This window comes from Acomys minous (assembly GCF_964271855.1).
Source record: "Acomys minous genome assembly, chromosome: 2".
NCBI classification, from domain to species: Eukaryota; Metazoa; Chordata; class Mammalia; order Rodentia; family Muridae; genus Acomys; species Acomys minous.
This window is the reverse complement of record NC_140484.1, coordinates 44,947,597-44,970,760: the sequence shown is the minus strand read 5'-3', so window position 1 is coordinate 44,970,760 and position 23,164 is coordinate 44,947,597.

The window sequence follows — 23,164 nt, the reverse complement described above, 5'->3', positions numbered from 1 at the left end:
AAACCTACTATATTAGTCGCCCAATTTTTTTGCTGTTGCAAATTTAAGTAGTGTTCCTATGTAATTTACTTTCACTCCTAATAGGAATGCCTTTGTTTTTTGTGGTTGCAGTAGTCCAACCATTCAGATTCTCTCCACGTGCTGCTCTGAAACACCTGGTGCTCCTTCCTCTCTGTCTGTCTTTGTGTGTGGCAAGCCTCAGCGTGAACTGCCTCTTCACATCAATCCTGTTTATCTTTCATGGACTGTTCCCCCACTGTATTTCCAGTATGGCTGAGTCTACCTCTCTACTCAAGAGACATGAAATTTGCCTTTTATGGTTATGTGTGCTTGTGTCATTCATGGCTTGGCACCTCTGCTTATATTTCAGTAACTGCTCTCAGATTCCATGTTTCTGAGAAGATGTGACTATCCGTTCACCAGGAATTACATGCTCCAAACTGTGATATAAAGAACCTACAGATTATAAAATATTCGAGAGCAGTATCATTATTGTGATATTCTTAAATGTATAGAAACTCACTGAAGAATTACCAAATTAGAGCAGCCTTCTAGAGCCCGTACAGCTGGGTATGTGAGAAGTACCCTGTACAGCTCCTCCAGGGAGGAAAGCTTCGAGCTGTATGTTCCTTCCTCGGTCCTCCACACTAACTACCAAGGGGACCTGAAAAAGAACACCTTGTTTTCCTTTCAGAGCTCCTAGAACTTCTGAATCCACACCCAAAACAGGACATTTTCTCAAACACAGTCTTTGAAATGATTTCTCTCCAACCTTTATCAAGTTATATCTCAGCGTAAATTTGAACTAATATTTTTGTAATTGCATAGTGCTACTTATGAATTCACATGGCCCACTTCTCCATTGAGTTGGGGTTTGGATACTTTGCTTATTAGCTTTGTCTCTAACATTATCTTTTGAGTACAAGGGATGTTCCTTTGATTCTTTACTTATTTCACAACAATACAGGTCCAAAAAAAAGTGTACAATAGGTGAAAGAAAAGTCTAAGTAGGGCTTAGTAGGGCACATCTTTGATCCTAGTATTTGATAATCAGAGACCGGACAGCCAGGGCTACATAGAGAGACTCTGTCTCAAGGGGGGAAAAAAAACTAATAAAACAATCATTATCATCTTAAGAAGTATTCATTTCTCACTTGATTTTTTTCACTAGATGTCTCCAAATTTAAACTTTTGTTTGTTTGTTTGTTTTTCAAGATAGGGTTTCTGTGTGTAGCCTTGGCTGTCCTGGTCTTGCTTTGTAGACCAGGCTGGCCTCAAACTCACAGCAATCCACCTGCCTCTGCCTCTCGAGTGATGGGATTAAAGGTGTGTCCCACCACCGCCCTGCTTAAACTGTTTTTTTAAATGCATGAGAATTAACCATTTTTATTAGATATGCTCATTAGATATAAAGCAAATATGAAGTAAAAAGTTTTTTATTTTGTAGATGATTCAAAGTGTAATTTAAATTTACTTTCACATAAATTGATTTATGTTTTCATATTGTCCAAAAGTGTTATCCTTGAGGGGGAAATACAATATATATTAGTTTATGTGCAATTCAGAAAATATACTCAATAAACTAATCACATAATTAGATTTACTTCTTGATGTTAAATCATTTCAATATTAAACTGCCATATTAGCTAATTGACTAATTTTCAATTGAAAGAATGCACTTTTAATTGAATAAATGAGAACTTAAATCTCAGCAGCATGCTCAAATACAAATAAAATGCAAAAATAGGAAGGTATAGGGAATAAAGAGTGTTCATTAACCTTTAGTATTATAATGAAACAAATGTTTATTGGGTTTTTAAAAGTAGAACACCACCAAAAAATGTATTATGTATATTCTCAAAATTCAACAAAAGAAAAAAATGGTTTAAAAAAACTATGTACAAGTCTCTTTTTATAATCTTCAGTTCAGGAAGCTATGTACCAAGATATTCTTAGCAGTTTTACTTATAGTATTCTAGTTAAGTTCAATCTAAATATTAACTATGATTGCAGTGTTTAGCAACTTATTTAACATAGATGGGCTGAGATACAGTCTAGGGTAAAAATGCTAATCGTATTGTAACATATAAAATACTTATCATTAATCTTCTGAATGTTCATAGATTCTCTTCAAAATTCCCAGGCAAGACTGCATTTTGTAATTTCTCATGACTTAGTAAATGAAAAGGGACTTAGGTACAACACCCTTCATGCTCTCCCGTTTACCCCTAGATGTGTCCTTTACATGGGCTCAAAGATGAATTTATAGATTAGCTTTGAGTAAGATAAAAAATATTGAGTGAAGAAGGAACAAGTTTCAAGACCATACAAGAAATTTCGATGCTTAAATAAATTCAAACTACACTCTCAAGCCTATAGAAATTAACAGATGTGGGTTACACAGGTGGGGATATAAGATATTCAAGGAGCAAAAAGACTATAAACTTAACAAAATATAAGGGTTCTTTGACGTCTTCATTTTTAAATTGAAAAGCAGCCTGTTCTTCAAAACACAGCAGATGGGGTGGGAGAGTCTTGAGAGCAGTGGGAGTGCACAAGGAATCCAGCATTGACTTGAGGAAAGAGAGAAAAGGCAATGTCAATGAAAGAATGCTCAAGTTTTTGGTTGTTGATATTTGCCTTTTGTTTAAGACTGACACAGTTGAGTAGAGACCAGCTATTTATTAACTCTTGAGCAAAAGCACTCAAAAATTCTGGTAGCATCTATAGATATATACAGATCAAAATTGTTGCAGAATTCCCATTTGGGCTTTTTTGGGTTTCCAGTGTCTTCCTCCATCTCATCTCTCCATATGGTGCTTTGGTAGTGAGGTTTATTGTATTGGGCAGGCAGCCTTCATTCTGCCTACGGCCACTCTTTGGATGAGTTGCAAACTTTAAGGATTCCATGCCTCAAAGGGTCATTGAGAATGAAGTTGAGCGGTTGACATCACATAAAGCAGCCAACACTTTGTGCCATGCATTCCATATACAGGGATTCAACCAAATTCCAACGGAAAATATTTGGGGAAAAGAAATTGTCTCCACTTGACATTTACAGATGGTTTTTCCTTGTCATGACTCCTAAACAACACACTCTAACGACCATTTGCATGGCAAAACTAACACAGTAGGCACTGTTAGTAATCTAAAGAGGCTGTAACTGCAGGAGAGCTGAGTGTTGGTTACAAGCAAGGCATTTTGGTATCTGGGGAGTGTGTGTCCTGGAACCAATCAGCCTGAGGCACTAAAGAACAGCTGTGTGTCTTTATTGGTTTATATAACCTAATGGGTAATCAGGCCATTTCCCCTTAATTCTGAATCAAGCCTGATCTGGAGTTTGGATGTACAGTAGCAGAATTAGTTAAGACTTTGTAAAAGATGAACTACTGCCTCTCCCCTCAGTTTCCCACTTAGGAAAGATGAAAACAAAACAAATGAGGTAGAACTATGTGGGGAGTTTATGGAACTTTCATTTCTTCTTAAACACAATGCTCTACATGACACTGTAAGCAAGAACAAAACTGGGGGGAGGGGTATAGTTCTGTTTATTTACATCTTAATTTAAACCTTCTTACTAAAATTTAAAGGCAGAAAAGAAAACATACCTTGAAACCACTCAATTTCTTTGGGCTTTAGGACTCTTGTTGATCCTTTCATCTTATTTTTGATCTTCTCTTTTTTTCCTAATTCCCTTAAAATAGTCATATACCTGCTTGAGAACTAGCTTGTGTAGTGATTTCAGTAGACATTAAATTTGGTCTTTCAGACATATTTTCATTTCTTTCTTTTCTTTTCTTTTCTATTTTTTCTCTTTTTTTGGAGGGGAAAGGGGGTTGGTTTTTCGAGACAGGGTTTCTCTGTGTAGACTCTCTTTGTAGGCCAGGCTGGCCTCAAACTCACAGAGGACCACCTGTCTCTGCTTCCCTGAGTGCTGGGATTACAGGCATGTGCCAGAATGCCTGGCTGTGCTTTTATTTCTTAATAAACAGTATTGTTTTTACTTCAGTTTCAGAAGTTGGTTCCAAGAAAATAAGAAGGAATCTTCCTTTAAGAACAAATCTCTTTCTCGTTGCACCCTGGATAAATACATTGAGTCTTGGGGCTTGTTTGCTAGTGTCTGTCTTTTTTAATTTTGCTGTATGGAGCTTAATTATTGCTGTTGTTTTGGTTTAGCTCATATGTTCTATATGTGCCTAACCTTAGAAAGTGCCCAGTGCCCACTGGAACAAGCTCCTCCCCCTTAGAAATGCTCTAGTTCTTTTTCCCAGATGACAGAATTAACACAAATCCAGTAGTGGCCAGAGTGTGACATCCACATTTTCTTTCTTTGGTTCTTTTGGGATATGAAAAGAGAGAGTCTTCTCATTATTTTAAGTCACTTTGTTTAACATTCCGTGAATTGTGAAGAGAAGTTTTAGTGCAATATTTTTAAGTAGAATCATGGAATCATCATAAAGGTAAGCAGACCTTTAGATTAAATACAGTCATCCTGTATTATCTGTGGGAGATGGTTTCAGAACCTAGCACAGATACCAAAATGTGAAGATGCTCAAATCTGTTACGTCAATTGTCATAGTGTTTGCAAATCATCTTTAAGTTTCTTATAATACCTGATACAGTGTAAATACCATATAACTACTCATTAGGCAATATTGCTTAACAAATGATGGTAAGAAAATATCTGAACTTGTAGACAGTGTATTTGTTGCTCGCATATTTGCATCTTAGGACCAAAGCAAAGAAATCAAATATGTACCCCTACCTACATAAACTCTCTCCTTCTTGCCACAGCCTCCCATCCCTTTTCCACTCTAGAAGCTTCCCACTCTTCCACTCGCCTGTGCATCTCTACCAAGCCAAGTGACACTGAATGTTTCTCTTTGTCACATCAAGCTCTGCAGTGCTACGTTTACTTCCATGCCACTGAAGAACACTGAAGAGGGAATCTTATGGTCAAATTGTGGAAGAATTCATAACAGACAAAGTACTTTGGAAATTGAAAAGACATCGTATGACATGTTTACCTAAATACAGCCTACATGGAAAGTTGCTCCCCTAAACATGAGGGGGCCATCTTTGGAAAATCAGAATCTCAGATCTTTCATTATTGTTAATACTGGGCTTGAACCTAGAACCTTATGCCAGCTAGGTTAGTGCTGTATTGCTGAGCTGCTTCCCCAAATTGTTTTTAAGTATCTATTTTCCTACACATCTCTTCGGTTTTTTTGTTCTGTACTCAATACATTTTGGCAAGCATTCCTAATGTGTTAATACTTGTACTTACATCTTACATGTTTGCTGAATTTTAAAACTTTACAGTCTAAGATAAAGTAAGATAAATGTGCAAGCATTCCATAAACCATGGTGAGTCTGTCCTGACAGAGCTCGTTCCTTCTTATGAATACAAATGGTGTCAAGAGGCTTCTCGATAATCTGCAAACTTTCTGCCCAAGAATTCAATGAGTGACTGGTTATTTTTTTTTTGCCTCTAAAGTGAGTAAACATGAACTCACCTCGTGGTATATGAAATGTCAGTTTTTGTCATCTTAGCGCACTTGTAACTAAGCACAGATGCAAACAAGTTACCACGATCTGGGAAGCTGCATGAACTGTCAGCTGTAAAAGGCACAAGCCTTTAATCCCAGCACTGGCAGGTCTACAGGTAAGTTCCCGTAGACCAAGAATTTAGCTGCTTTACAGAGTGAGTTCCAGGGCTACACAGAGAAACCCTGTTGTGAAAAACCAAAACAAAAAAGGTAGAATGCTAAATGCAGACAAATGGGCAATCTTCTATCACCATACCCTTCGTGTAAAACACTGGATTAAGACGCCAGTGCTAAGCAGTGAACTAATATTAGTAAACAACCAATTTATTTCAGATACCGTACTGCCATATTTATAAGATGGGAGTTCTACTACCAGTTTCTAATAGATCCTTCCATGGGCATATGCCCTGGAGACTAGACATTCCTACCATTTTAGTTCCATTACTTCAAGAATCAAAACACTTTTTTTTCCTTTCCTATATGTCAACAGGACCTAAGATGAAGAATGTCTGTGTCTTTATTTAAAGCTCACATTAAGTACGGGACATTGTCAACTCTTTACTGACTCTTGGCCTTCTGATCTTAGAGGGAAGTGAGTGAGCAAACCAAGGAACAGAGCACACGTTCACATATTTATTTCCCCACACGCCCTGATTGCTCTCTGTGGAAGCTGGAAGTTGCAGAGCTCAATACATTTAGATATTTAGTTTATACTAAGTCAAGCCAGTTGTTTTATAAAAATTAAGCATCCCAAGTGATTTGGTAAAAAAAAAAAATACATTAGCTGCTGCTCATGTCACTCAAAAGGAGGGTTGCTGGCCAGATTTGCTAATACATCTAAGTTCAAATTCTCCAAGTACTGACTGTCATGTACTGAGAGTTTTTAGCAGCCATGTTTGCAAATTTCTTCATTATTCATTGGTGACCTAAATGCCCATTTGTTGTTTCTCAGGTAAATATAGAATTAAACATCAACATTGCAGGCATTTTAGAGGCATTTGTGTTTATGCCCATCTCTAGAGATCACTGAACTTGAAAAAAAAAAACACCTGTCATCTACTTCTTCCCTGATATATTTGTAAAAGTCCCATCATCATTATCCCCCTTGGCTAACAAAGTCCATTTGTTTTTTGGCTATTATCTTTCTCGTCAGTCATAACTAATGGCACAGAACCTTGTTTAATTTTTCCCCATCTATTATATTCCTGTCATGCTTTTATTTTCCCCTACACATAGGTCTTAAAATAAGTCAAAGAAACTAGTTCATTAAAAAATTATTTGAATGCCTCTCACAGCACACAGGCTTTCATTTTGGTGTCAGCTCAGATTCTTCACCTCATTTTTATTCTCCCAATCGGTTCTTTCTCCCAGCACAGAAAGAAAGCCTTTAAAACAATCTTTCTGAAAGTCTGATATCCACTGTTATGATCTGTAAAGTCAATTTGTATGACAGTCGGCTTTAAGTTAGCCATGGTAACTGGGGAGTTATTGGCCTGATATAATTAACTGAACGCTCTCAAAAGGAGGCAGAATTCAAGGAGGGCATGGCTCTCTACCCTCTACAAAATCTGCTTTTAATATTCTTATAAATATTTACAACCAAGAAGTGTCCTTCTGAACTTGTTCATCTCTTTACTGGTGAGCATACTAATAAACATTAAGTTAATTGCAAAGAAAAGGTCAAAACCAATAGCCAGAAAGTGGGAATTGACCACTGCTCTCTGATTCTTCCAGGAAAGGATGTCTGAGACTAACCTCTAAGAGACAAAGTAAAAGATATCTATTCAATGTTGATGTCCCTTCTGTATCAATGAAATACTTTGCAAAAATGCTGATTTTCCATAATTTATAATAATATAAAAATGGTGGAATATATATATTAAAATAATAACATAGACAATTAATTGCATAACCCATGGCATTAGACTATCTGTGAATAATTAGCTATTTTAATGCACAGACTGCTTTGTCTCAACAGTAAATATCAAGCACACGGGGCCCACAGGACAGCAAGTCTCCACAAGCAGCTGGGTGAAGGACAGTGGAGTTAAGGCTGGAGATAGCAAATTAAGCTTAAATTTACTGAGGAGAAATTTTGTGCTTTCAGCATTGTACTATAGGCTAGGCCTATTTGAGACTCACTCCTGAAGATGCTTTACATAGTCAGCCAGACACAGGGGTCATTTCTGGGAATTCTTCCCTTTCTCAAATGAACCAGGCATGTGTTTGGAGCGTGCCTGGCAGGCATGGGCTATTGCTGGTATGCAGGACTCCCTGTGCTTTCGTGGAATCAAAGAGACGTTCAGCCTCCTTTTGTCAATGTTTTGTAGATGACTGATATAACGAACCCACACCACAGAAGAAGTTTTATCCTTCCTTCCTTCTCCTCCACCAAACCTCTCTGGTTTTAGACCAATTTTCATTGCGTAGCCCTTGAACTGGATATCATTATGCCTCATCTCTCACTGCTGGAAAGACGGGCATGCATCAGCATGTTCAGATCTTCCCTGAGAGATTTACAAAGTAAATGTAAGTGAAGGCAACACTGGTGAGAAGGGACAGAGCCCTTTCCTACTGCTAATAGAAGCTTTAGAAAACCTTCTTAGCTCATATTTGGGCATAGGCTATAGACCAAATGCTTTGTTGCAGATATGTTTTGAGTTAAAATAAAAAGAGTGATCCCTAACTCAGAAGTTCTGCAGCGAAGGGGGGCATGTCTTCTTTTGTCAAAAAAAGGGGGTTCTGTAAATTCTGTAAATTCATCTTTAACATGACATCTTCATTTTGATTGAGTGACAAATAACAGTTTATGAATTAAAGCAGAATTTGTGTATGTGCTTCCAAAATTAAATTGCTCAGAGTAAAACATTTAAGAAGGAAAAAAAATGTGTATCTCAGCCTCAGCCTCCTGCACCTAATAGTGTTCAACTCGGTGGAAGATGCCTTCACAGTCTCAGGTAACAAAGGGAAAATTACCCAGGGGAGTCAGCAAGAAGGTGATGGATAAGCGTTCAGCTGCTCTGATACATATGAACTAGAAATGGGGCTGATTTGTTAAATATAAATAAATAAAGATGGTACCTATCCAACTGAGTTGCCTAGAGAAAAGCCACAACTGGGTCAGTATTTAAAATGAGAGTGACTAGAAGCACTGTGCACATGTGACACTTGGCAGTTATCTCACGGTTGAGAGCCTCTTGAGGAGTGAAAATGCCTGTTCTGTGTCATAAGCAGCTGCAGCAGGCCTGGTCTGCACCTTTGTTCTCTTTTGGTAAGCTTGATGACTTGTACATGCAGGGGCAGCGTATCAAAAATTTTATTTGATTCTTACATATAAACCAGTAAGACAGGTTCATGTGTAAATTTTAAAAATTAGAATAAATAAATAAATAAATAAAAAATAAAGCTAGAGAAGTCAAATAGCCATACTCAGTTAATTAAGTGGAATAAATGCAAGAAAGAATCTTTAAAGACAGCTAGGTTTCTCTTCCCTAATCCTTGACAATATCCGAGACAAATTCCAGAGTTTCCCAGTCACTTTTAGGCATTACAAGAGTTTCGTTTTTCAGATGTAGGGTCCAGTCAGGTCCAAATCAAACCTTCATTCTCTCATCCAGTGCAGAACTCCCCCCAGCTGTTCCCGTGACACACCCAGGCCTATAGCCTTGTCAAGGGGAGGAGACTTAGAGCCATGGGGAAGGGAGAGGAGAGGGCATATGACCCTGTGCAGGGGGAGGAATGTGGTCTCTTCCTTTCCTCTGTTTAACTCAAGTCTCACCTACATGATTCTGACTCCTCCGTGATTAAAAACGGCAGGTAATTTGTTGGTAAAAGAAAACAACTCTTAAAGTCCCTTAAAGAGTCCAGCTTCCTCTCCTAGTTATAATCTTGAGGTATGCTCCATATGCCTTAGTGGGCCCTGCAGAGCAGCCTTTCGGATCTTGACTTCCGAGGGGCTCACACTACACCTCTCTAGCATGTCTTTACTGACTTTCTGGTTCTTCAATTCTTCCTCCTCCTTGGCCTTTGTTTGTATGTCTCATGGAATTACTTCTTCTTCGGGGACCATCACCACACGAGATGTCCCTTGAGCACTGAGCTGTCCCAACAGAACTCAGTCCTAGATGCTCTGCTCCTGGTGAATGTCACCTCCAACAAACATTGGGACTGACAGCCTGTTCAGGCAAATAAGTGAAGTTCAGGGTTTTTTTTTTCCTGGTGTAGCTTATGTTCTCTAAAAGTAGGGAGTAGGCCAAACAAAGGCTTACCAGCCTGTACTTGGAGCTATGACCCCAGATAGGAGAGCAGGCAAAGGGGGGGGGGGGGGGACAAAAAACAAAGCCAAAGAGTTTGCTAGGAAACTGGCTCCCATGAAGGCCAGTGACGCCATCCCAGCATGATGGGTCATAAGACTTTATGAAGCACAACACAGCGCTGCCGTAAATGGAGTAGGAGGAAAAGACAAGGAAAGCAGAGGCACCTTCTCCCCAATCTCCTCCTCTCATCTCCAGTTGGCCCCGTGAAGGATCCAAAGTCCTTATAATTTCAAATTGAGTAGAAATGATCCCTAGGTCTCTGCCAAGAATCTGTAGGCAAGAAGTGAAAACTTGACAGTGTGGGTCTAGGGCAGGTCCCTGTCTTCTCCATGTGCTGGTAGAAATAACAGGAGCAACTGGAGTGGTAGCAGATAGGTACCCAGGCGATGTCCAGTACACTGTCCCCCGTGATCTCTAGCCATTCTCAGACGCTCTAGGATAATTGATTTTTAAAGTATATAAAAAAAATCACAATTCTCATGTAAATATAGAATTTATCAGGAATCCAGGTTATCTTTAACTTTCTATGTGATAAGGGAACAAATACAGTGGTAAAAGCAAGGTCAAATGAGAATCCTGCATAGAGGTGGCTGACAAGATGGCTCAGTGGGGACAGTACTTGCAGAGAGCAAGCCTGATAACCTGTTTAATTCCCAGAAGCCACATCAAGGCAGAAGAAGGGAACGAACTTCCAAACCTCTGACCTCTGTACGAATGCAGTGGCACACATGTGTGCGAACACACACACACACACACACACACACACACACACACACACACAGGACACACGGGACACAGAAGAAGATGTCCAATTACCTGTCCAATAGACAATAGTTGCTTGCAGCTCTGTGGACAGGAATAATTGAATTACTATCAGTTTTCCTGTAGTTTACAAGGTATAATGTTGTGATTTATAGGGAATGAAAGCTGAGGATTCTGGAGATTGTATAGTCTTCATAGCCATCTACATTAGTCTTTAGTTTTCCATTTTAACAAAAGGCCCCTAACTGGGCGTATTGGCACACATCTGTAATCCCACCTCTCAGGATGCTGAAGCAGAACAGCCCTAACCTGAGGCAGCCTGGGAGACACAGCAAGCAAACAGCAGCCGCGGCAAAAGAGCTACCCTCTTTCCTGGTTTTAAATGCTTTCATTTTCTTTACAAGGCCCTCCTGAAACATTCTAGTTTTTATTTTCTCAAACGGTCATCAGCTATTCGGGAATGTATTTGTAGTTTAACCTAAAACACTAAGAGGTAAATCTCTTGGCTGAGGACCAGAAAAGCGTGGCCTTTGTAACCAAAGAAGCAGTGTGCTTTTTTTTTTTTTTTAATATAAAACTTTATTTGAATACAGTCACATCTGCAACTATTTTCATTCGGCAACGGCATCACTCAGAGATTGTAACAAAGAACTGTGACCCAAAATATCTGAAACATTTACTGTTTGGGTCTGCACAGGGAACGTTTGTGAGCTCCGCTTTGGTAATCAAGCAGCAGCGGCGGCGGCAGCAGCAGCAGCAGCAGCAGCAGCAGCAGCAGCAGCAGCAGCGTCATACAGCGACGCTCCTTCCCTTTTCCCACCACACTCTTCTGGGGATTGAGGATAAGAAGGAGAACAGGTGAAGAGCCTGCTCACCCTCTTCCTAGAACCCGTCTCTGCTCTACTTCATCACCTGAAATGACAGAGACCGGCAATGCAGGTGCAGCCAAAACTACGTGACCACTTCCCAGTGGAAACTGTGTAGAATCGTGTACCCTTCTCCTTCAGACTGTGGGTGTTCAGCATGCATATTAATGAGTCTTCAGTGAACTTCTAAGATCACACCCTCCATCACTGTCCACAGCACAGCTGCTTAGGAGCTGAGATTCAAAACCCAGGACCGCGTAGTTCAAAGCTTGCCTAGATGTCAGAACGAGCACGGCTCACAAGTTCAGAGACACAGCCTGCTTCCGTGGTTGTCCTGGCTTCACAGGCTTAAGTTATCTCTTTCGGAGCCGCCGTTTGCTGCTATTTTAAAAGATGTTAGATAGGAGGAGAGCACTAGGGTGAGAAAGAATGTTTGGGGCAGAATGCTTGACACCTCCTTACTTCTTCCCCCAGCGTCCAGATGGAAGAGGAAACAGGGTCGGCTTCCACACCAGCCTGGCAGAGGAAATAGGCATCTGCCTCAGGACGGTATTTCTTACCGCGGATAGCAGCCAGCAGTGTTTTCAGATCCAAAAGAAAAAACGTGCCTCTGCTAAGAAATGTGAGATTAGAACCCAGCCATATTGAACTCAGCTTTGAATTCTCTCTCTCTCTCTCTCTTCTCTCTCTCTCTCTCTCTCTCTCTCTCTCTCTCTCTCTCTCTCTCTCTCTCTCTCTCTCTCTCTCTCTCTCTCCAACAAATCTTCACATTGCTAAAAATTGCTGAAGTGTCCAGTAAGATGCTAAGATGCTTTCACCTGACTCCTGTGAGGAAGACAATTAGGAATTGGGGTTACCAGAGGGGAGAAAGATGACCTCAAGGGTAGCATCTTCCTAAGCGTTCAGCATAGTCCTTCCTGGAAAAGCACAGACAAGTCAGGCAATGGTTTCCTCCTTTCTTTGGCTACAACAGGAGGACTGAGAGACTTGGCTTCTGAGGCGATTATCGTTCAGTGCAGATGGGGATTTTCAAGCTGAGAGTCCAGGGTCGATGTTTGGAGACTTAGATGTGTTTCCCTCATTTTCCTCAAAGCCATTTTCTCTTATTTTTATTTAGGAAGGTCGCACTTGCAGCAAACATGGGTGACCTTATCGTATTCTTTCTTAGGGCATTGTCAGAGTTAGGGCTGACTTAGTTAGCTACCTGAATGCTTAGTACCAAAAGATATGTCAGAGGAGAGAGGGGCCCAGTGGAGACTCGATGACTGAGGAAACATGAAATAATAAGGAGATGCTGAACTTTACAAAGTCCAATGTTTTGCTGTGAAACATGGCTCCAGCTACTTTCATGAAGAGTACTTTCAGAACAAAAGTCCTGACAGTGTCTTAAACTTCAAAGGAAAAAGAATCCTAAACAACATGATCACAAAAACACCCAGACATTGTAGAGGACACCGTTGAAGAGATGTCACCTTCAATTTGGATGAACTTTTCTAGAGGGATGGCCATATTGTCTGGATACATAAATAACAGCCCTGGTGAGTTAGGGGGGTTTATATTCATTTTTAAGTCCTTTAGTGGATTAAAAATAAAAGCTATATGGCAATTTGAAATGTGGGTTCTTGTATCTTTCCAAACCAAATAATTTTACAAGCTACTTTTCAAGTGGAAGTTGACGGATGCCAAGAACGTCCTCCTGTATAACCAAGAGATGGCAGAGCCTGTGCTCAATATAAATAAGACCAAAGGCATCCCTTTCCAGCTGCATGAATGATTTCATGATATTTCTCTAGTTATTGATCTGGAAAGTCTCTAATCATATTAGCAAATAATTCCTTTCCAAGAAGAAGTAAGATGCTCCAAGGTCCAGAAGCCCAGCTTGCAGTGACCCCATTCATGGCAACTTCTGATAGCCAAGAAGCCCCAGTGGAAAGGATGGTGCTTCCTGCTGCTTTCCTCTTGGCATCTGCCCTGAGTTTTCTGCCATCAGTGGCTGCCATCATAGAGAACACTCCAATTGCATCTGACCCAGTGTCATATGCATTTGCATCAAGGGGAGTATAATTTTCCCATCAATTGTGCTACCCCAATTCCATGTGTAAGCAGGCATTCCCTCCAGGGTAAGATGGGTAGGAAATAGTGCTGGCTCTAGCTCTCAAGCAGTTTGCTCACTCATTGCTAAACCTTCATCATCTTCAGCACACATATTTTATGTTAACCTACATTTATACGATAATATTTTAGTTGCTACAGTGATTATTGCCGGTTGGAAATAAAACTCACAAACATTAAATCATGAGATAAGCTGAAATTGTATCCCAGGATTTTTATTTTATTTTAAAACTTTGTTTAGTTTTGTCATGCTGGTCTTTGAACTCAGAGTTTCGTACAGGCTAAACAAAAGTTCTACCACTGAGCCACACCCCCAGTCACAAATTACTTTAAAATGCATACATTAGTCATGAATCTATAAAGGTAAATTTAAGGCAGTTTAACTATGTGAAATTCTGGGTAGCCATTAACTCTGGAAGACATAAAGATGAATGGGGTATAGATAGATACAGAAGCATTTGTAAAGCCAGGCATGTGTATATTGAACTCTCATAGAGTACATGGCACTCAAAAGGAGTCAAAAACTGTTTGCTGAGTCGATCACCATCTGCAGTAATATGCTTAGCCAATTAGGAGAAGTAGATCATCCAGAGGGAAAAGGGAGGAAAAGCAGGAACTATAAGAAGAAAAAGGAAAACAAGGAAGAAAGAGTACCTTGGACGTCACCACAAAAGCCATAATCAAGGAGTGGATCGAGCAAAAAGAGGTTACAAGTGAAACAATGTAGGAGAAGCCAGTGAGACAGAGAAAGCCCTCAAAAACAAGAGACTCTGCAACAATAGACTACAAATGACTTGGGAACAGGGGCCACTATTATCCCTTCCTATGAGTCTTGTTTTCTTCTTCTTCTTCTTCTTCTTGAGGGGGGGTTTCGATACACAGTTTCTCTGTGTAGCCTTGGCTGTCCTGAACTCACTTTGTAGACCAGGCTGGCCTCGAACTCACAGCAATCTGTCTGCCTCTGCCTCCCGAGTGCTGGGATTAAAGGCGTGCGCCACCACGCCTGGCTTATGTTTTCTTCTTAATGAGTAAATGCATTCACTTTTTACCTCAGCCTTCATTCTTTTCTGTTGTATAAAATTTTCATTCAATGACTGGACTCTAATAATAACATAAGTAAAAGTAATAAAAATAGAACTGGAGGAAAGCGAATCACGTAAGCACTGGCCCACCTTTGATAGCATCACAGTCTTTTCTATCGAAAACACGCAGTAAGGCAAGTGTTTTCTGGTAACAGGGCGGGTTCTGCCTCTCCCCACATTCCATTTTGCAAATCACATAGCATCTCTCTTTGTTCAAGCCATTGCAAGGCCACCTCTGTGCAGGGAGAGAAGTAAACTCAGCTTGGTATGGAAGGCCACTTTGTAGAAAAGAGAGATGTGGTTATAGTCTACTTTAGGAACTGCCATCTGCCATAGGGCTTTCTGAAGCTCCAAGTGCAGTCTAAGGCCTAGAGATGTCTTTTGCTACAGGCCATGCCCCAAACACCATTCCTTATGACGCCACATTTTCCATTTGCCAGTTTCTTGCTCAGCTGGTTTCTTTATTTAGCACCCTCAATATAATTCTTGTTTTAACGAAGAACAAAAACTTCCTTTTTTACATACACAGATACTAGAGGAAAATATTGCCATGGACCCAAGATTCGTTTAAATACAGAAGGCCTGACTTCTCCTGTTCCTACTTTTAACAGAACCAGTCCATTGTTCCCTTGGAGCCAGTTCTGATCTAACATGTTTTATCCCCATGAAGTATCATGTTGAGTTTTGCTGCCAGTGTAATTGTGTGGAGAGATGATGGAGACTCGGGGGGGGGGGGGGCATTTGATGTCACGGGGGACCTGCCTTCACGCGTGGATCAGTGCTTCTCAGTTGTCAGAATCTGGCCCCTTTTTGTTCCACTGGCATGTGCTCACTTGCCTTCTGTTTTCTGCCCTGTGCTAAAGCAGCACACAGCTCCAAACTGAAAGCCGGGTAGATATTGACACGACGCACTTGCACTTCCAGAGAGATAAACCAAAAGTAATATGCCACAGCAACAGAGAAGAGCCCAAGGTAATGCCTCGCTGTTGTAGCTCTTGCAGTTGTTGCTATTAAACAGACGTTTCATGTCTTTTCAGCCTCTCAGTGAAATTCTGATTAGTTCTTAAAAACAAGAAGGTGTCTCATTCTTCTTGAATGCCCAATCTAGCCCTAGCCAGTAATTTCTGTCTTGACAGTCACAAGGCTATACTGCAAAAGTCCTAGCCTGGACACATGAACTTTGCGTTCCTAATCTGGTTCTGAAAGTTGACAGCGCAATGACACTGGCTCAGTCATTATTTTCTCAACGCTAACCCATGGGTCTGGAAACCTGATCAGCCTGTGCAACACAGGAATACCTTAAGAATCAGCTCAGGTTATAATCTGTGAAAATAAAAGGCACGGTTTTCAAATATTAGTTTCTAAATATATAGAGAATTATCCTTTATTAGTAAAACTTGTAAAAATTTAGTACCTGGTATTAAATATTTTCTCTGCTCCATCAACACACCATATTTGTTACACTACTGACTTTAAGTAGGATGATAAATCTAAACTGTAGAAAATCAAACTATTAAATGCACATTTTGATAAGCCAAGTAAGGTTTTTAAGGCAGATACGTTAGTAACTTCCTAACCAGAATTTTAATTCTGAATAGAAAGAAAGAAATAGAAAAAAAAAACCCTGAAGAGAAAACTTCCCAAGAAGCACATAGCAAACAGAAGTACATAGTGGTTTCCAACAACCATTCTCAAGCAACACACAGTATCCTCCAGAGCGTGCTTGGCACTTCATACATGGATAGCCTTAAAACTGTTTGTCAAGAAAACATCATCACTCCATCATTCCATACTTTATTTTTTCAGAAAAACAATTCACCCTCAAGCCAATGAGTATTTGCTAGTGCAGTAGCAATAAAATCAAAGCAGGAGAATAGCTTCCTTTCTTCTCTCATATCTCATTATTTCTTTGAAAAAAAAAACACTTATATATATCATTTAAAAAGTGAGCTGCTGCACTTAACAAAGGTATGCTTGGCATTCTGAATATTCCAGAATACTCTAGAATATTTCCCTGGAATATTCTCAAATATTGGAAGAAAGGCATAACTCAAAAATGTGAGTCAAATACATTATTTAAGGTCTTTGTCTCCAGCAACTACAAATCTTAATCATAAACTAAAATGTAATTGAGAAATATTAATGATTATGTGAAACTAATCTTCACTTAAGATCTTCTGACCATTCTTCCTTTTAGCTGTGTGTCAGTCACAGTAGCACTTAACAGAATGTCTAAAGGAACCAGCTAAAAACAAGTTCACTGTCACTAAAACCGGTTTTGATCAGGAGTCTCTCCTGTTCTCCCAGAAAAGTCAAGGAGCTAAGAGCATCAACTCTTCTACCAATGACTACACAGGCTGTGAGCCATGACCAGAGTCAAAGAAGAAGGACATCGTGGTCTCTCCTCAGTGGGGCCCCACACAGTCTCAGAGCTGTTTCCTCAGGCACCCACAGCTAGCATGCAGCTGAACAGGAGGCCAGCTTTCTGATTAGAACTGACGTCATTTGTGCTGACTGTCCATGTGGGTGTCTCCACCTGTGTTCTGGGTAATGCAGTTCACAGGCAGCAAGGGAGGCTGGCGTCACTTCCATCCTCCTTCTTTCTGCTGTTCCTTGTGTCTTTCCTTCCCAGTCCTCCTTTGTAGTGACAATCCTGGAATTTTGGTTTCTTTACAAACACAAAAATAGTATAAGAATACGAGCTCTGGTGCCCCATATTTGGCCATGTCCCCTTGATGGGGAGGCCCAATTGCACTTGGAGGAAGGATAGCAGACTACCAAGAAGAGACTCGATACCCTAGCATCATATTCAGGGGGAGGAGGTTCCCCCTCAGTCCCAGTCATAGTGAAGGGGAATGGGATGAAAGCAGGAGTGAGGGAGGAATGGGAGGATACATGGGATGAGATAGCAAATGAGATGTAATATGAATGGTTTCATTTTTCAATTTAAAAAAGGGAAAAAAAAGAATGTGTTATTGTTTTAACCCTGGGTGTAGGGAAATGGGGATGCTTCGGGACTGTCCACAGCAGCTGACTAGAATTTGCCTGGTGCTCTAGCAAAGACATAGTTTTGCTAACTGCAAACAGTTTCTGTGATTGTGTGATGTTTGGAATTCTGGGAACATTTCAGAGGGTACATAAATGCTAGAGCCCCAATTGCTGGGATTGGAGGTTGGTGGTCATTCAGGTGGTTGGTTGTGGTTTGTTAGTAGTCATGCTCAAAGAAGAAAGAAATTAGATTGAGGGCTCCTCCCCACACACACTTCTATTTCTCTCTTGTCTAATGATATGAGGTGAAACTGGGGGCAAGGGGATAAAGGATGGGAAAAAGAAGAACCCACAAAGTAGCAAAGACCAGCGATGAGAAAAGAAGAATCAAGACGAAAGAAATTAGGTTCAGAAATTTCTATCACTCTCTCTCTCTTTCCCCTTTATACTTCTTCCTCTAATATCTAATGATAAGGGGTGAATCCAGGGGATAAATGGTGGACAAAGAACCCACTAAGTAGCAAATCACAAGCTACACTCCACTCCCAACTGACTGTTTGTACTTCTTTCTTCCAGTCTCTTCCCTTCTAGACTCCATCTCTACAGTCTCATCTCCTTGGTACTATACTCAGGTGCTTTTAGAGATAACATTTATATTTTTGACTCTTTGGAACAGTGATAGGCCAAAAAGTAAAGAAATTTGTCATGTTACTAAAGCATAAACCTTCAAATGTACTATATGACTATTGAGAGAACAGAGGTCACTTTAATAAGGAAATTATTAACTTTCCTCCATGATATATCATACAGGCAACGTTTTGGCTCTCAAAACACAACCCATGATCATTGCTAGTAATACAATTACAGAGAACATACAGATGTGATGACTCTTAGCCAAAAAATGAATGTTCATCAAGTAGACCATGGGCTCTGTTCCTAAATCTTTCTTGTGTAACTTGCACACCCTCCTATAGAGAATAAGGCTATTCCTCTGCTCTCTCACTTTGGGATCAGCCACATAGTAAAATAAAGCATACAGTTTCAAATTTTAGTAAATAAAAAACACAGACTCCCCAGATGGAAATATGGCGCATTGCAAGACCAGACCCCAGGGGTCCTAAAGTATTTCTACTCACTGTTGCCCCTCTCCCTGTTTGGGAAGAACAGGAAATAGAGCCAGAAAGCCAGACCAGGCACATCTATATCAGTCCAAACCTACCCTATCCTCATTCACGTGAGTGAGCTCAGTCAGATCAACAGAGCTATCTCATTTACCCCTGAGGCACGAGATATGGACATACTTTATTCTATCCCATTGAATCTATGGCTGCTTGTGATATGTATTACTGTCTCGACAGGTGGTCAGCACAGCCTTTTAAGGGGAACATGTTAATATAGAACACAGAAGCATGCTGACTACAGAAAAAATCCCAGGATTGCCTCTAAATGTCTAGGAAAATTCTCCATTCTTACCTCATCCTGCACATGGAAACACTAGAATTTTGAATGTTTCTATTGTATATTTTACCTCTTAATACAGAAGAGCTGAACCCTTTCCATTCTGTCTGTTTCCCTCCACATCATTGATGCCAAGAACTGTACAGATATATATCAGCGTCGTCTGGGCTCCTAATGAAGGTCAGGTTTATTCTCTGTGGCTTCTGGAAATGGCAGGTCCAGTAGATTATTTACTATTCCAGAGAAGGAACAGATTAAAGGTGCATAACTATCTAATCAGATTTGCTCGCTGGAGCATATGAGGACTGAAATACTCCAGTCTTAGCTTCAACTGGATTAAGTGAACTGGTGTGGCATTTGAAAGTGAGTACCGTCCCCGTCATGTTTGGTACCTAGAGGGAAGAGCTCCAAAACATGGTCCCATGAATCTTAAGCCTTTCAGGCACATACTAGCATGAAAGATGAGGAAAATGGAAATAAATGGCCAGGTCCGTCCATGACTTGAGTTGCCATTGCACTGAATGCGTTGCTCTGTAAAGGGTGAAGAAGGATCAATGACAGCAAAGGTTTCCATTTCGAACAAGTGAATTTTATTAAGTTCAAAGCAAGCAAAACAATAAGTGGCAGCGATAGGAACAGGAGACAAATGGCAGAACAAATAATGGTAATACTATCAAAGGGGCTCACAAACACCAAGCTAAGACTCCACTGGGGAAGCAAACAATCGTGCTAGAGTTGCCAAGGCAGAGAGATCTTTACTATTCTCCTTAGACCAGCTTCCAACTTCCTCCCCCCACTATAGACAATTCTACACCATGACCTAAACAATAGCAACAATAGTTGGAATGTTCTCTCGAAGTTGTCAAAGACACGTTGTGTTTTCATAACCTCAGCTGCTTGCTGTTCACCTTTCTTCCTAACAGGATGGGGTCGGGGAGGGTTGGGCAACCTGCCCTAGAATAAGGTGATTAAGAGAACACTTGAAATCTAAGTGGACTGCACGAACTAAGGGACACTGGTCTCCCCTGACCCCGCCCATCCGAATGAGCAGTGTTGCTTGGTTCTGGCCACTTCCAAAAGCCTCGTATCCTCCAAATGACCTCTCTCACTCTCCAGAAATGGAGAGAAATCCTTCTTGTAGCCAGCACGCTTTATCTCCATTTCTATATTTTAAGACTTGCCACAAGAATATTCTAGTGTGATAAAAAGCCAAGCTTATCTGAGAAAGTAGAGATGAAGAAAATTACATCAAGATCCAGATGTGGGGGGCGGGGAGGAGTGGCGAATACTTCAGCTGGTGGAAGTTACAGATGTGCCACATTCCCTAGGTCCTAAACCAGATGTCTTAAAATAAAATGAGAACATTTGAGCAGGAGAGAAGGATCTCTGTGTTCATTTTTCCATTAGACTCTGCTCTTAGATGTACAAATGTCATCATCATTGTTATTTTAAAAGAGCCAAGGCAAGTTTTGCCTTGGGGCTGGTAAGACTAAGCCCCAACCTGAAGATATTAAAGGAATGTGCATTGCTTATATTACCTCCATCTTTTTCTGGCACTACACAGGTGACATCCTGCCCTGCAGAGAGGTGAGGTCAGAACAGCATTCCAGAGGAAACCTCACAGAGAGGAAAGGGGCTATAGTGTAGATGCCCTATTTGGTGCCTGGAATACCCTCTTATCCCTGACAAACCAAGCAGTGCTGAAAGCAAACCGGAGAGACTGTGAGAAAAAACAAGGCATCTCAGTTCATCTCTGGAAAAGCAAGAAGAATTAAAAGGGGAGGAAAAAAAAAAGGAGAAAGATCAATTGCTCGGAGGGGGGGGGGGAGGTGTGGGAACAGATGTGGACTGGCTTGGTATGCATACTCACCCTGCCTGGAAGAGCTCCCTTAATCCACTACATGATCTGCACTCTTGCAAAAACATTTCATGTTCTCGGTTAAACCTGGATGATGGGAGATTTTCAAGCTACTTCAGTTCAACACGAAGTTATTAAGCATCCACTTTGTACAGGGCAATGTGCCAGGTGATACGGAGGCAGTAATGATGAACAAAACATGGATTCTGCCCTCAGGGAGCTTTTGGCCAAGGGAAGACATGAACAGAAATAATAAAGGTAACTACAAGATACTTTGGTGTGTGCTCTAATACAGGAAGCACAAAGAGGAAAAAGATTAAAGGTAGCTGACTTGGAAGCAAACAGGATGCTAGGAAGCCTCATGGACCCAGTGGCCTCTGAGATGCACACTGAGAGGCATAAAGGAATTGAAGAAGAGAGGGGAGAGGGAAGTAGGGCCACAAAGCCTGCTTAGGCTGCCCAAGAATAACTAATATGCTAACATTTCCATATTCACCCAACTAACCCATCTGAAGGGGCCAAAGGCACTAGGGGGAAACTGAAAACACACAGGCTGAAAACAGGCTAGGGAATGACACCCTGTTTGTTTCCCACCTGCCTTTTCCAGTGGACATAGATGACTATTTCCTTGGCTTATAGATGAGTGAGTCTGGCATGGTCCAGGGTAATCCCTTGTAGCCCTCATCGATGCCAGCTATTACTAAAACAAACAGAACAAAAGGTGGAGGTGACAATGGTTGGAATTAACAGACCGAATTTTGACCCACTTGCCTTACTCAATTTTATCTCTCCTCCAGGTTCTTCCTAACTCCCTTTACTCCAGTTTTTGAGCTGTCTGCCAGCACCTGACAATAGTCAAGCTTATCATCACAATAAAGAATCTGACATGCCTTGGTAATTACATCATGTCTCTCATAGCTTCCAGCTCCAGGCATCCTACCCTGCATTCTGCCAGTTCAATTTGAAGCAGATTCTTCTGGGTTCAGAGGGATCTAAAAATGCATCATAAAAGCCGCTGCTTTCCTGCAAAAATTATTAATGATGGCCAATGGAGCAATTGGGCATTTAATTGCATTTTTAAAATCTTATTAATTTTTTTTTTTTTTAATTTTAAGGTAATCATCCTGGCAGACAAAATAAAACGCAGAGTTTGTTACATAAATGCATTCAAACTGAATACACTGCTGGGACTCCTTTAAAAAATTCTTCAGAGATGTGCATTGTTGATGTTCTTGCTATAAAAAGAAACAAGACCTGGCCACCCAGGCATGCTCTGTGTACGGACCATCGTGGCCATGAGCTGCATGGCATGCGATGACCAAATATAGGGAAGGCTCCCTGTTGCACTCACCAATTGTCCGTCATTATTCAAAATAAAGATGCTAACTGCTTAATGTACACTGGTTCTACCTAGATTGTTTAGCAAAACTCCTGTGGAAATTGCTATTTTCTAGTCAAAACCCGAAACAACTCCTAGGAATGGAAGATTATAAAGAAAACTTCCTCCCTATGCCTCAGTTTCTTCCTTTGAGTAACGGGGGTAAAAATGGTAGTTGCCTCTGGAGGTGCTGTGGGAAACGAATACATTGAGTTTAGAGTGCTTCAAGGCACCACTGTGTGCACAGTAAGCACCCACTCGGCGGCGTACGGTGAGTGTATGAAAGGGCAGCCATCGATCTCTCTGTGGCAGCCTGAGGATTGGACTTAATCCAAAGCATGCTGTTTGGGAAGCTGTTCTAAAGAAAGAATCCCTGGTTGGTGAAAGCCTCACCCTTCCTCCATCCAAGCCTAGCCCTCCCAGCCCTTGAAGCCTTGACCACAGCATAGTTTTGTGGCTTTTCCAATGAACACACACACACACACACACACACACACACACACACACACACACACACCAGGGGGGGGGGAGAGAGAGAAAGAGAGAGAAAGGGGGAGCAGGAATTCTTTCCATGGCTGGCCAGGCCACTTTCCTGCCTATCAGCAGTCAGTAAGGAGCCAGCAGCCATTAGAAATGTAAACAGTTCACCTGCAGCCACTTCCCACCCCTGGGGCTGTCACTGCATTGTGGAGCTGGGCACCTGAGAGTGGGACTGCAGCACTGACCTGTCTGCTTTGAGGGAGTGCATGTCAACAAGTCAGTAACTGGGCTTCAGGAAGGAAAACCCACCTACAC